Below are 13,109 nucleotides of genomic sequence, written 5' to 3'. Positions count from 1 at the left end.
AGTTTCTGAATACTCCTATCACTAATCTAATATACTGTGGCTTCTGTTAAGACCCAACCGAATGTTATTACCCTTGTCACAGCTGCAAAATCAGGGGAATGTGGTTTGGGGAAATGAAAAAAAGAGGTTTGGGCTATTTATTTCTTTTTTTAAGTTAACGTGTTTTTATATTGCTCAATGTTGGTAGAGACCGTAGAAGTTTTTAGAACGGCAGGCTGCCCGCCGCCTTCAGCTACCAGTCCCCTCCTCAGTGCCTTAGTCCTCCCTGGCGTATGGATCAACTTAAGACCCAGGGCCGGATGATGTGGCTTCTCAGGCTGGATCCGGGTTACAGACCATATCTCAGACAGACCTGTGCAAGAGATTGGGTTGGATAGCTAGATATTTGGAAATACTTTCAGCCATTATTATTTGTTTATCTATCAATCCACACCTCCTTTCATCCATTTGTAGGTTTAGGCTTGCCCATAATTTTGATGGACTGCACATAATGTTGATGAACTGCGCAGCTGTTTTTCTTGTCAGTTGGCTGCAATAATGTACATCTCCATTTTCATTCTTTCAGAAGAAATGCCCAAGTAAATGGAAACCAGGAACCACACAAGGGTGCCCGAGTTCATCATGGAGGGGCTCTTTGAACATCCCCACCTCCAGGGTCTGTTCTTTGGGATCATCCTGTGCCTCTTTATGGCTTCGATTATAGGCAACTCTTTGATCATCCTGGCAATTGTCCTCCACCTGCCTCTGCACAAACCCATGTACTTTTTCATTGCTAACTTGGCTTTAATTGACATTGTCTGCACCTCCTCTGTTCTGCCCAAAATGATGCAGAACCTGATACTGGGAAAGAAAACCATCTCCTTTAATGGCTGCATGGCTCAGCTCTTTACCTTCACCTCCTCAGCAGCAACCTCCTCACTGCCATGGCCTTTGACAGGTACATGGCCATCTGTCATCCCTTACACTACATAACCATCATGACCAAGAGAGTCTGCATCACGTTAGCAGCCTGTATCGGGGTGCTTGGAACCATGAATTCCCTTGTGCACACATTGCTCATGCTGCGTCTAGATTTCTGTGGGCCCAACCTCATCCAGCACTACTTCTGTGAGATCCCACCTCTGCTGGCATTGTCCTGCAGCTCAACTTACCTCAACGAAGTCATGGCTTTCATTGCCGATATCTTCCTAGCCATGGGAAACTTCTTGCTGATCATTGTATCTTATGGCTTCATCATCAGAAGCATCCTGAAAATTCAGGGCTCAGAAGGGAAGTCAAGAGCCTTCTCCACATGTTCCTCGCATCTCGTTGTGGTTGCCCTTTACTACTCTACTATCACCTACATCTACATCCGGCCACCCTCCGGCTACTCCCTGCATAAGGAAAAGATGGTCTCTGTGCTTTACACGCTTGTGACTCCTGCGCTGAATCCTTTGATTTACAGCCTGCGCAACAAGGAGGTCAAAGTGGCCTTCACGATAATCCTCACGTTCTGCAAGAGAGATTCATGTTGACGCCGGCAAACAACGTCTCTGTCATCTCATCATTTCTGTTCTGGCCCCATGCCTGGTCTGAACTGTTTTAATATCCTGCACTTCAGCGGGCCCCGGTTGATCTGTATCTCTAGAGCCTCTGAGTTTTTTTTCTTATTTCACTGCAGTTAATAATGATGCCTTTTGACCCCTGTACGAAATGATGCAAATTTTTGGTGAATATTGCAGTTTTCTTTGTAACTTTATTAAGATTAGGAGTCCATGATGTGTTACACTAGATAAAATAATGTACAAATTGTTGCATGCTTTCCTTTAAATGTATGGTCAGAGTATCAGAGCATTATTTTTTTCAACGGATTTATAAATATATAAACCAAACTAAAACAAACCATATAAATTAACCACTGTCCCATTCTTTCCCTTCATTCTGTTTTCTGTACAACAATGTGACTCCAAAATAGTTCATATATTTCAATTGATATCTAAAAGTTTCATCTACCCATGTGTAGGTCTCTGACAGATTTTTATAAAATTGTATTTATGAAAATTCACTTTTTTAATTCTCACTTAAGGCTTCTGTTCTAGAATTGCATCACCATCACAGATTGGCGGTGTGGAAATGATATTTTGTTCCTTTTTAAATGTTTATTTTTAATTGATTTTCACTTACTGCAGAAATACATTGATATCAATTACATACCTATCAGTCTAAAATGTATCTACATCTTTCAAAATAGTAATCAATAAAGTGACTGGGAAAATGGAGAACAGTATAGCAAGGGATAAATAACAAAAAGATTTGAGAGCAAGGAGTAAATTTAGGATTTACTTGCCAAAATATTCCAAAAAGAGTTGTCCTAAGTAGTGTTATGCTTTTCAAAGCACTTGGTCTGTGAACATGATTTTCTGCATGGTTGCTATTTTTGGCATTTCATTACTTAAGGGCTTTCTTACACCTGGATTTCCGCTAGCTCCTGGAACTCTTAACCCCTGGGTTGTCCACACATTAACACCTGAAACTAGTTTTAAGAACACTTTAGGTGGTTTAAAAGTTAGGTCACTCCATGGCAGGTTAATCTCTGATCTGTGTTCCCAAGCATGAATGTGTGGCCACTTCCCACAAATGAACTGCCCAGTTGCAGTCCTCCACCATCTCAGGAGGACGTGTCCCCACCTCACCCTACTGTTCTGTGCGGACACATTTTCCACCCCCTGAATTCTGCTGCCTAGAGGAAGATTGTAGCACCAAGCCACCTCCCTCTGCTGTGCCTGGGGGTGTTACTGTCTCACCTGTGGGTGTGCAACCCCATGCAAACGGTGTGCAGGACACACGCCAGCCAGCCAAGTCACAGGGCATGCATGAGTTCACAAGTGGGTACGGAGTTGGGGGGCAGGGGGAACAAGGGCTGGATTGGGGTCCCCATGAGCTGGGACTGTCTTCCCAGGGCAGGCACAGTAGCTCTCCCAAAAGCATTTTCCCTTACTGCTCCCACCTCCCAGTCATCCCAGAAAGCATGACCAGCACCCCACACACCCCAATCCCAAATCCCAATTTATTAAAACATGAGACCTTCTTCCATTTATTTCCTCTGTATTTCTTTTTAAATACTTTTTAACTTCTTTTTATTTTATCCTTCATTTCACCACCCTTCCCCCAGCCCCATTTCCTTTCCACCTCCCATTTCACTACTCATGCCCACCCCACTAATTGTCTACCTCCCAACTTCATAATCCTGCCCCTCCAAGCTCATATCTCACCCCACATCCCAAACCCACCTACAGCAACAATAGAAGTCTATGCTGGCTCACCAGCCCCATAGGGGTAACACAACTGTGCAGGTGATGGAGAATCAGAGCAGGTTTTTAGCCTTTACATGTGACTGCTCTAAACTTGAGGTAGGACTAATCAACTTTTGAGCAGCTCAAAATGCAATGTGTAACCAGGCCCTATGCAATCTTAATAAGAAACCTTGCTAAGGGCACAGTAATGAACCATCCCAATGTGCAGGAAGACTAGCAAGTATGGCACAAGACTGACGTGGCTTAATAGGGAACTCTTCAATGAGCTAAAACACAAAAGGAAACTTAGAAGACGTGGAAACTTGGCAAACTTCTGGGAAGGAGTATAAAAGTATTGCTTGAGCATGCAGGGGTGAAATCAGGAAGGCCAAAGTGCACTGGAGTTGCAGCTAGCAAGGGCCGTGAAGTAGGTAACAAGACGGGTTACTAGAAGTATATAAGCAACAAGATGAAAATCAGTGAAAGTGTGGGTCTCTTACTAAACGGGAGAGGCGACCTAGTGAGAGATGATGCAGAAAATGCTTAAGTCCTCAATGCCTTTTTTATCTCAGTCTGCATAGGCAAGGTGAACCTGCTGTACCTAGTACACAGTTTGGGGAGGAGGTGAGCATATGATAGTGGCAAAAGAACAGGTTAGGGACTATTTAGAAAAACTGGATGTATACAAGTCGATGGGGCCAGATGGAAAGCACCAAGGATGCTGAGGGCTTTGGTCAGTGTGATTGCAGAACTGCTGGCCATCATCTCTGAAAACTCATGGCTATCAGGAGATGTCTTGGATGAATGGAAAAGGGCAAACATAATGCCTATATTTAAGAAAGGGAAAAGGGAGGATCTAGGGGACGTCACCTCAGTCCTTGGAAAAAATCATGGAGCAGATCCTCGAGGGAGCCATTTCTAAACACTTGGAAAAGGAGGTGGTTAGGAACAGTGAACACAGATTCACCAAGGCCAAGTCATGTGTGACCAACCTGATTGCCTTCTATGATGAGATGACTCTGTGGATGTGGGGAGACCAGTGGATGTGCTATACCTTGATTTTAGCAAGGCTTATGATATAGTCTCCTACGACATTGTCTCAAGCAAGCTAAGGAAGTCCGTGCTAGATGAATGGACTGTAAGGTGGATAGAAAACTGGCTGGAGCATCGGGCTTGATGTCTAGTGGGGTGGATTGTGGGGCTGTGATGGCATGGGGCCAGGGGCCTGGAGCAGAGCTGCGATCTGCTCCCCACATGCCCCTGCCTGCCGAATCAGTGTCCACTGCAGCTACATAAGGGTAACGGATCACGGCTCTGCCCTGGGCTCCAGCCCCCTACTGTCAATGCCCCTGGCCCCATCCCGCACCCAGATGCCACTTCCCACCCAGCTGCAGCCTCATCCTAGCCACCTAGCTGAGCACAGGGGCCACTCGACGAGCTTTGCTGAGCTCTTTGGGGAGCCCAGAAGTGCTGACCCAGCCTGTAACAGCTCATTAAAGCTCCCTAAGTAGCCCTCAGGACAAAATAATTGCCCACCCCTGCTTTAAACCATTCTTTTACTCCAGACTAGTTGTTTCCTTTCCTATTTTTGCTACCAATTGCATTCATCCTGTGGTAGCTGACCTAATTAAAGAAGACTGTAGTAAAAAAGGCATTAAATGCTGTGTTTACTTGAATCCAAGGTAAGGTTTTTTTCCCCCCATACAACATGGGGGGGAAAAAACCCTTGGATTCAAGTAAGGTCTGGGGCAGGAGGCTCTGGTTACAACTGCAAGTGACAGGAGGGTCACCTAGGAAGCCAGAGACAGGTTTAAAGCCTCGCCCCCTCCCCGGCCCAGATGAGGTTTGAATCCACATAGACCTAACTTCTCATATAGCATGAGGGGTGGGGAAAGGGAGCATACCCATCTAGCACAGCCAATCCAAGGGGGATGTGGCTGTGCTAGATGGGTATGCTCCCTTTCCCCACCCCTACCAAAAAGGAGACCTTTGGATCTAGCCTTGGACATTACTCCAAGTGGACAGAAACATCTCCACTTTTCTTTTTTTCTTCTCCTTCCCCCAGTTCCCAAATGAGCAGGAAAATAGGAAAAGGGCCAGCTTCAAGAAGAAGCCTGGAAAGAGGCCTGGGCAGTCAGGTCTAGCAAGGGGAACTATCTAGTTTGTGATAGCCCTTCATGCAGACTAGGTGGTGGTACTCTTTTCTTGCTTTACAGCAATCCATAAATACTGTGGCAGGGCACGGTTTGTGCCTGCCACTTTAAGGGCCTGAGCCCAGCAGCCAGCAGGTGCCTGCTGAGGGCAGCCGTATTGGAATCAGGGCTGCCTATATAAGCAGGACAACATTGTCCAGCTGCAAGGCTGCTGGTATCAACTGGAGGTAAGGGTAGGAGCTGTAGGGGTTGAGTTAGGAGGCTCCTGGTCCTGGGTATGACCTAAAACTGCACCCTGCCAGGAGCAGGTGGCCTGGTGGGGCTCTCAGTTGTGCAGGAGCCTCCAGGAAATGCCAGGTCAGTTATCACTCCAGTGAAAGGCGGGTCGGGGTTCCTTAACCCTAGCTCCCACCTTCAGGTGGGTCAGATGACACCAGAGGCAGTGGGCCAGGCATGGCTGTGGCCACCTGAGCCCTATGGGGTTCAAGACCCTGAGGAGGGGTTACTGTCTCTCACCCCATCCTCATCAATAAATTAAGCAACTGCAGCATTGATGCCTGCAGTTAGATGGGTAAAAAATTGACTGATGGGGCGCACCCAGAGAGTAGTGGTGGATGAGTTGTACTCAACCTGGCGAGATGCGAGCAGTGGGGTCCCCCAGGGCTCGGTCCTCGGGCCCGCACTGTTTAACATCTTTATCAGCGACTTGGCCAAGGGGGTGGAAAGCATGCTGTCCAAGTTTGCTGATGACACTAAGATGTGGGGCGAGGTGGGCACACTTGAAGGGAGAGAGAGGCTGCAACTAGATTTAGACAGACTACAAAAGTGGGGAGACGAGAATAGGATGGGGTTCAACGTAGACAAATGCAGGGTGCTGCACCTGGGGGGAAGGAACCCACAACACACATACAAGCTGGGGAGCTCCCTCTTTGTGAGCACGGAGGTGGAAAGGGATCTTGAAGTCATTATTGACTCAAAGATGTACATGAGCTGCCAATGCCAGACCGCAGCCAGCAAGGCCAGCCAGACCTTGTCATGCATCCAAATGTGCATCTCAAGCCGGTCCAGAGAGGTGATCCTCCCCCTCTACATGACTTTGGTCAGACCGCAGTTGGAGTACTGCATCCAGTACTGGGCGCCGCACTTCAGGAGGGATGTGGCCAGCCTGGAGAGGGGTCAGAGGAGGGACGCCCGCTTGGTGAGAGGGCAGCAGGACAGGCCCTACGAGGAGAGACTGAAGGACCTGAACCTGTGCAGCCTCAGCAAGAGGAGGCTGAGGGGGGACCTAGTGGCTGCCTACAAGCTCATCAGGGGAGATCAACAGCAAATAGGTAGAGCCCTTTTCTCCCCAGCACCACCTGGGGTGACGAGGAACAATGGTAATAAGCTGATGGAGAACAGGTTTAGGTTGGAGATCAGAAGGCAATATTTTACAGTTAGGGTGACCAAAATCTGGAACCAACTTCCCAGGGAAGTGGTCCTCGCCCCTACCTTGGGCAAATTCAAGAGGAGGATGGATGATCCCCTGTCCGGAGTCTTGTGAACCCAGCATCTATTCCTGCCTGTGGCAGGGGGTCAGGCTAGATGATCTGTTCAGGTCCCTCCTGACCCTAGCTACTATGAAACTATGAGGGAGAGTGAGGACCAGGCATGACTAAGGCCACCTGAGCCCACCAGGGAGTGAAGGGGGCAGAGATGGGGAGCCCCAGTGAAGGGGCAGAAGAACCAGAGGGCTGAGGGCCCAGTACATATATAGACACTTAGTGTTACCCTGAAAGTAACACTAAGTGTTACTCATTAACATCTATGAATCTATGAAAGGGGTCAGAGTATGCTTAGACCCGGTCGGGTAATTGGCTGGCCACTACCCCGGTGAGGGTTGCAGGAGAGGCCCAACAGACGGTACGCCTGCCACCCTCGGAATGGACTAGCTAAGCCTGTGGCCAAAGGGTGCCCACTCCAAGAGGGAGTAAAGTGGCATAAGTTGTTGAAGCAAGAAAGAGAGACCCTGTGAGAGAGGGTGGAGTGAGTGAGGCCTGAGACAGGAGGGCAGCATGCCCAGAGGCAGGTGGGGAGCTAGCTGTGGCTAGCGGGGATGCCCACCTTGCTACAAATACCATAGAGAACCCAACATGAGATCAAAATATTACTTGTTGTAGCATGCTGTTTTATCTTGAATAAAAATTGTACCCCTTTGTTTTCCCCAAAAAACAAATGGACAGTTTTAGGAGGTGCCAAGGTCTTAACCAAGTCATGGTCAAAGTGGTAAAATTGTAACGCGTGTAGCTAAAGTTAAGTAAACAGTTTGATTTCCCAGAAAGATGTCAGAATTTTTTTGAATGTCCCATCCACTCCTCTCCTTTCATAACTGTTTGTTTGGGTTTTTTTTATGGCAGTCGCATATGTTTCAAGATGCTCTCTCACTGTTTTATATGTGGGGCACAGAATGGGACAGGTAAAATATTGCAAAGCTCCTCAAGTCTTAGATGGCCAAAAGCATTTAGGCAGCTAATTTCTGATTCCACCCAAAATGAGGAGACTAAATACTCTTGACCACCTTGGCCTAAAGCAGTGGTTTTCAGTTTTTCATATTTAGATCCCTAAAACTTTTCAAATGGATGTGCTGACCCCTTTGAAAATTTGGAATGGAGGTGCAGACCCCTTTGAATTGTAAGTGTGAGTATTCACATACTTCTGATTGATCATAGTCATCTTTAGCAGATCCCTTAGACCCCACCAACCCCCAGGGGTTTGCAGAGCACAGGCTGAAAACCAGGGGCTTAGAGGATTGAATTATGGTTGAACTATCAGAAGTGACTTGGGACCAGATTTTAAAGATAGGTAGGTGCCCATGGGGGTCGGAGGCACCTGAAGTGAGGTGCCTGACTCCAATCTGAATGAATAGAAATAAAAGTTTGAGAATTTATAGTCCATGAGAAAATCTCAGTTTAAATATCTCGATTTGTTCTAGTGATGCAGTGCTACCGACATACGGACCTGCCCCCCACTTCCACTGCCTATGGGTAGTTTTGTTATTGTGTGCAACTGTTGTTATTACTATTACCATTGAGTACTACTATTACTATTATTAAAGCTGGATTTACAAACATGTAACCAGGACTAGAAGACCCAGTCCTGCCCCAGTCCTGGCCTGTCCAGCCAGTCTAAGAAGGCAGGAACTCCAGAACAATAGTGAAGCTCCTTCGATGCCAGGTCTGGCCTACCAAGAACCAAGCTGGGCAGGTCTGCAAGATTTGCCAGGGCTGTGCACAATGTCACTGCTGGAGTAATGGCAGTTCACAAATGGGCGAGATCTTTGTGTCCATGTATCAGAGTTTCCATGGTGGAGGAAATAAGTGCACATCTAAACATACATAGTCACATATATAAATACACTAAACTCAGCTTATGTGTTTCAAGTCTTCCTTGTGCTGGAGAGAAATCAGCTTGTCGTGTTGTGTGGTAGGGAAAAAACTCCCCTGCACTTCTGAGGCTGAGCTTTATACTCTGTGGGCATATCTACACATGAATTTAATTTGACACAGTAAACTCTGGCACAGTTTGCTCTTGGGTGCAACATTTACACGTGCGCCTTGGAGTACAGCATGTTGAGCTGGAGCAAAGCAGCCCTGGCTGGCAAAGGGCTCTGGGGGTCAGCCTGGGGCTGCAACCCAGCTCAACATGTTGTGGAGGGACTGGCCAAGTCATGAGGGTGCTCCAGGACAAGGTTATTTGACAGGCAGCCTTGCACTATGACACCCTCACTCCCCAGCCAGCCCCGTCAGCATCTACGCGTGTATTGAAGTGGAGTGACTCCTCCATAGGATAGTACTTATGTCTGGCAGTACTATCCTGCAGTGAAGTTAAAGAGTTTACTTTGACCTAATAGCACAACACACGTAGACATTGACAGTTTACTGCAGAGCTAATTAGTCTGCTCCGCAGTAAATGCCTTGTATAGACATGCCCTGTGCTTGTGCAGTGTGTGTATGCATGTATGTGTATATGTGTGTGTGTTGCTGCTGCTTGCACCTGGAATAAATTATATCAGTTATATAACGCTGTGTGTGTATACATCTGTTCCTATGTGTGCCCAATTCTATTCTGCTGAGGATAACATGGCTAGTTGTGCATTTGTTTCAGGGTACCCAAGAATATGCATGGTATATCGCTTCAACATGCTTCTGGAGAAAATCCTGGTGATCTTCAAAAAGCGTCTAGATGCCCACCTTGCTGGGGTCATCTAACGCCAGAAGTCTTTCCTAGATGTGCATGGGGGCTGGACCTGATGATTGGTAAGGTCCCTTCCAGCGCCTAACAACTATGAAAAATGCAATGTTGTATGTGCGCTGTGCATGCATCGTGTGTCTGCTGCCCTCTGTTAGTGGAAAAGGTCCAGCTGCATGTGGGTGTGTCACGTGAGCACCAAGATATAGATGCTGAGCTTACTCAGGATGTGCACGTAGGTGACTGCCACTCTCTGGAAGGCATGATATTGTTCACAGTGTGTGATCGAGTGTGCATTGCCTCCTTCTGGAAGGACTGATGCTGCATTTGTAGTACTGTGTGGGCATGCACTGTCATTTCCTGGAGGGAATGATACTGCTCACTATGTATATGGGGGTGGGAAACAGGCATTCATCCTGACCCATGATGGATGAAGAAAGTTTAGCCCAGCCTCAGTCCTGAATACCCTCTACTATGGGTATTTGCTGCAACTCTGGTCTGGCCTAATAAATGCTGTACTGGGCCAGTTCAAGAGGGGGGCTACCATGTCTGCCTGCAATGTGAGGCCTGGAATAGCAGGCATGTCTGCAGGTCACAATAGTGGTGCAGAGAGAGAGTGTGTGTGTGTGTGGGGTGGAAATGGGGAGTACAGTCTGGGTCCAGGTGATTTATCAGTCGTGTCCAAGGCAGGAAACATAAGAGAGAGATGTGACTCCTTACTAAAATGCATTAATACAAATAGGAATCGGGTCCAGGACAGGTGGTTGCTGGTGGCTGCTAACCAAACTGCAATGAGGACTGGGCTTCTGGCATTTGGGATGCACAGATTTCAGAAAAAACTGGGCAGGGAAAATCCAGTCGTAAGGTAGCAGAGTGGACAGAGCAGGATTGAAGGGGATTGTCAAGGCTGGAAAGGCTTGGGGCTAGGCAGAGTAAGTGTGGTAAAGTCAGGAATAAGAGATGTTTTTAGAGCTGGTGATGGGAGAGCCCAGGTCTGGGGAGGAAGAGGGGCTGCAGGTCAACGGTAAGTAAAATTGCCAGAGCTGTGTGGGGAGAGGGCCTAGGAGCTTTATAGCAGGATCTGTAGGTTATGTTTAATGCACATTGGCAGAGCTCTGTGTGTATGTGCATGCACAATTGTTTTGGAGCCCAATGTTGGGTATCAGGGGGGCCTACAGGTGATGCATGCGGCTCCTGGGCATATATTTATGTCCAGCAGGGTGGCACCTTACAGACCAACTGGTTATCTGCCACTGAAAACTAGACTCCAAGCAGTGTTTTTCGAACGTGACACCTGGGCCTGCCCACCTGTGCCGACCTCCTGGGAACCTGGGCTGCGTTTGTGTGTCGGGGGCACTGCGCCCTGCCCCTCATGTTCCTTGCAGACTGTATGAATGGGATTCATTCACAGAATTAATGAATGAAGGCATCACCCTTCCCATGAACTGGAGATCACGGCTTGACCCATATTACCTTACCCATCGGGGGGCAACTTGCAATGCGAGCTGTTCATTTCCTACCTTCTCAAACTTTAATCTATACTCCCTGACTTTCTTTTCATACCAGCCCCAGAAGACTTCCTCAGACCTGCATTTCCCAAATTACTTTTTATTCTAACGACTCCCAATGGGACTCATCAAGAACAATCAATAGCTTTGTTTCTATCACAGCCCTTAATGCCCAGAGATTTGCCAGATCTCCCTGCAGTGTCCCTGGCTCCTCGCCTCAGCACAGTATTCCTTGGAGCGCCCATTAAAGCACATGATGTTATAATGATGGATGTGGGCTCCTACAATTCTCTGGAGCAGCAGGTGCTTCACTGCTAATTAGAGAGATTTCTTTTTAGAAGGTGCACTGCTGAAAGCGTTGTTGTTAATGATTATTGGAACTTTTTTTTTTAACTGAAAATTTTATTAGTTTTATCCAAATGAAAAAGTAAAATTAACATGTTTCAAATGAAATGGATGAGAAAGCTTTCCGAGTAGGGGTCTGTCACTCCAGATCTTTGATTAGATAGATAGAAACAGATGCAACCTGTTGGCTAATATGTTCTTGCCACTTCCCTTGACCAGTCACGAGGGGCTAGGAGTCTTTGCTTGGTCTTTAACCCTCTTCTGGGGATGGCTATGGTAGTGGTTACAGTTGCATTGCAAAACCTTGCTAGGTTCATTTCCCATTTGCTTTGTCTCTAAACAGTTGGGTATACCGTCATGAAAAATATTCTTTAGAACTAACAAAACAAACCAACGATATTTAAAAAATGAATGCAGTGCTCCTGACATTGAAAATAGCTGCTGTGCAGCCCCTGCCCAATGAAGTTCACTATGCATGAAGAATATGTTCATAAGTCTTGGGTGCAGAGACATGGAGAGAGACAGATAGAGAGAGAGAGAAAAAAAAAATATATATATATATATTTTTTTACATCATTGCAAACTATTAATAACAAAAAGTGATGGCCCTCCCAAGGAGCCAAGAATGAAATACTTGTCAGTAATAAAAACACTCATTTAGCCAAACATTGAAACCTGTATAGAAACCACTTGAATATAGAGAATACAGAATCCTTCAGTATCTGCTTAATGAACTCGAACTGCACAAGAAGTGGGTTTGTTACTTTTCAGAAGATCTATCTATCATTCTTTCTTTCTTCCTCTTTCTGTCTTTTGCTTCCTGGTCTGGGCACATTTGGATCTAAACACTTAGCTTTATAATAAAATGTGGACTAGTTTGTGTCATGCTGGGCCATGGAAGAGGCACTCTGCAACCTAAGTGGTGCACAAAGGTGACCATGGCCAAGACCCCATGCAGCAGCGCCCACTGGAAGCCACTGGTTCTCTTGGTGATGGGTACGCTGCACAGGGTGTGCCAGGATGTGTTGACTTACCCTGGTCTTGTTGTCACTAGGCATCACCTCCAAGTCATGTCAGGCTATTTTTAATATCATCTCTGCTGCAGCCAGGGCAGGCAGCAAAGACAGGGATGTGGCACACTTCGACCGTGCATGTGAACAGTGCCTTCCCAGACAGGATCTCAAGGCAGATCACCGGAGTTGTAGTTGGGCACAGGGAGGGACAGCAGAGTGCCAGGCCTGCAACTCCCATTGCTGTCCACCACTGGAGAAACAGGCAGTGATAGAGGTGGTCTGTCTAGTGAGCTGCCACTGGGGAGGACTTGTGGTGTGCAGAGGTGGGCTTCTAGTAGGGAGGAAGGAGCAGAGGCACCTGTTGCTTTTAGGCAGAATTTGGGGGTGGGTTGGACCCTCCACAGCAGCTCTCTTACTCCCTACCTCTGGCCTGCTTGTGAGAGGCGACAGCCTAGAAATGAAACAGTAAAGCCACTCTGGGGATGTCCTGTCTCTCAGAGGTGCTCTTAAGACTGCTTGGAAAGTGGTATGAGCATACACACCGTTATAATAACTATGGTATAAGTTCCTACATAAAATAGAGGAGAATGT

At 47.0% G+C, this 13,109-nt stretch overlaps 1 pseudogene; it reads left to right on the top strand.

The window, feature by feature from the left end:
• The first annotated feature begins 605 nt into the window (after positions 1-605).
• LOC132244869 (olfactory receptor 13G1-like) lies at positions 606-1,514 on the top strand (annotated as a pseudogene).
• Positions 1,515-13,109: the final 11,595 nt, after the last annotated feature.

Source organism: Alligator mississippiensis, chromosome 14 (assembly GCF_030867095.1).
Source record: "Alligator mississippiensis isolate rAllMis1 chromosome 14, rAllMis1, whole genome shotgun sequence".
NCBI classification, from domain to species: Eukaryota; Metazoa; Chordata; order Crocodylia; family Alligatoridae; genus Alligator; species Alligator mississippiensis.
The sequence above is the reverse complement of the archived record's forward strand: the minus strand, read 5'-3'. Positions and strand labels throughout refer to the sequence as shown.